Below are 2691 nucleotides of genomic sequence, written 5' to 3' on the forward strand. Positions count from 1 at the left end.
ACAATTTGTTGTATACAGGTTGTTCTAAATTTATATGCCCGTGGTTGAGAAAATTAAAAATATTTTATATTAAAGTGAATTTTGTTTATAATTATCAAATTTTAATTTTTATATCAAATAGAAATATAACAATATATATAACAAAGTAAGTTATCATCAATAGAAGTAGCACAGAAAACGACAATAAATATCGTCTCCATACACAAGAATCTACAGGTCGAGCAAGTCTCGTAAATTTCACGATTGCGAGCCACGCTTCACGCAACCGTGTTTGCGTACTTGTGTTTCAAGTTGCGTGGTCGTACGGAGTTATATTTACCAAATTTAAATATAATCGTTTTCAAAATTAAATCAATATGTCAATATGGCTACTGGGCTACTGGGTGTAAAAGATAAATCTTATTCTATCTGTTCTTAACGAGTTTTAGATAATTTTAGTTGTATTTCTTTGTAATTTTGTGTTGTACAAAGATTAATTTAACATTTTCTCTGGAAGTATTAATTTAGAAAGATAATATGCTTCATTGGTGTTGTGTTTTGAAGTGTGAAATGTGATAAAGTCAAGATAAAGTTCACTTTTAAACTGAACTAAATAAGGTATCTGAGAGACAACAATGGTTAAATGCAATACAATGTACAGGTTTTACTAGCGAAATGAAAATTTTCCTGTCCTGTCTGCTGTAATCATTTTATATCTGGTAAGTTACAATTACAACAGTAACGATTTTTGAAGATGTTAACATTTTAATCTTATAGGAAAACCAGCCGACTTAATAGATAATAACAATCTCCAGATTGGGTTCCTTCAATAAATATGGTCTATAAACACAATGAAATAAGTTCCCCAAAATCTAAAATGGAGTGGTATCAAAGGAGAATTAAAGGGAAAAATATTCATATTGAAATTATTTATAAGGCACTGGACTGTCTTAAATTCTACAATAATACTAGGTGGGTAAATGATTTTAGACATTTTTCATTAAGATTAAGTAGATTTTCATTCAGTAGATTTAAGACTTGTTTACACGGGTAGAGTAATGATGCAAGTACTTGATAGAGTAGAGTAACTCTACCTGTAAAAATGCTCAGCACAGTAGAATAGCTGGTAGAGTGTATAGTTGGAGTTAAAGTAGAGTGACTAGCAACCTATGGCAAAGTAACTACTCTATGACCACCACTACTGCCAAAATGTCTACTCGGCTGCACACTCTACCCATGGAACACGCTCAATTATGGCAGAATAGAGTAGGTAGGAGAGTACATGGGGGCGCTGTCATTCTGGCTGGAATTGTGTTTTGTGTAAATAGTGAAAATGAAGTTCACCGAAGATGAAACTTTAAAACTTGTAGAGCTATAATACGGCGAATACCAGTGTTTATGGAATTTAGGTAGTGTATACTACAGAAATAAAAGTTTGCAGCAAGCTGCGGAGGATGAAATCGTCGAAAGAATGGCAAAGGGGGCTTTGGAGTAAACAAGCTTAAGCAAAAAATTAAGAATTTAAGGTGCACTTATAATCAAGAGTGTTTAAAAATACAAAAATCGGTTTCACTATACTAGCATCAGTATTATACTTGTACTCTCCTCACGTGAATGGTATCAAGCCATTTTTGGTAGAGTACTACCACTACTCTACTCTCCTCAAAACTCTACCCATGTAAACAAGTCTTTAGAAACAGTGGAAAATGAGGTAGCTAGTAGAGTAGTAGTAGAGTAAAATATACTGGTTTAGCAAATTGCAATGTTTTAAGGTAATACAGTAGCGATAAACAGGTAGCCAAAACGTGTTCCAAGATTGTCAGTGTAATTTTGAATATTTTTTCGAGGCATTTGGCACACGTATTCGTAAAATAATAAAGAATGGCGGTACAGAGCCCAATTTGAAAAATATATTAATATGTGGAAATTACTCTGTAATTATACAATATTTAAAAAATGAGCCTGTACCGCCATTAAGAAGAACAAAAAAATACACTTTCTTCAAATAAACTTTTTTATCCGATGCCTAGATTTTGTGTAATTTTGGAACTACTAATGAAATAAAAAATTTTAGTAGTTCCAAAATAACACAAAATCGGATAAAAAAGTTGTATTTGAAAAAAGTGTATTTTTTTGTTCTTCTTAATGGCGGTACAAGCTCGTTTTTTTTATATTGTATTTAATTACAGAGTAATTTCCACATATTAATATATTTTTCAAATTGGGCTCTGTACCGCCATTCTTTATTATATTACGAATATGTGTGCCAAATATCTTGAAAAAATATTCAAAATTACAGCCGCAATCTTGGAACACATTTTCGCTACCTGTTGATCTATACTGTTTCCTCTTAAGATAGTTTTAATAGTTATTTATGATATAAGTATTAAATTTTAAGACGCGCATGTGAAAGTTAACTTGAAAAAATAATTTTATTAATGTTTTGACTTCCACATCAGATGTCATTGTCAAAATACAAAATATTCATTATTATTAGGTTTGTTCTAGCAAACGGTCAAACTAGTCAAAAACCATCAGCAAACAGTTGGTCAGTAAAAGAACATAATACAGTCACCAGTGCGATCCCCTCTACTCGCGCTGGTCCACTATTCGCTGATGGTTTCAAACTGATGCTAGAACAAACCTATTATTATTATACATATCATTATCTGTAAATAATATTTCTTCTGATTGTTAATTGTAAAGGATAGA

The 2691-nt window shown here is 31.6% G+C and overlaps 1 long non-coding RNA gene across 1 annotated transcript; it reads left to right on the forward strand.

The window, feature by feature from the left end:
* The first annotated feature begins 206 nt into the window (after nucleotides 1-206).
* LOC126890580 (uncharacterized) lies at nucleotides 207-951 on the forward strand. Its single transcript, XR_007700379.1, has 2 exons — nucleotides 207-698; nucleotides 757-951. It is a non-coding gene; the product is annotated as an uncharacterized LOC126890580 (long non-coding RNA).
* Nucleotides 952-2691: the final 1740 nt, after the last annotated feature.

The sequence above is a fragment of the Diabrotica virgifera genome, chromosome 8, assembly GCF_917563875.1.
Source record: "Diabrotica virgifera virgifera chromosome 8, PGI_DIABVI_V3a".
In the NCBI taxonomy this organism is placed as follows: domain Eukaryota; kingdom Metazoa; phylum Arthropoda; class Insecta; order Coleoptera; family Chrysomelidae; genus Diabrotica; species Diabrotica virgifera.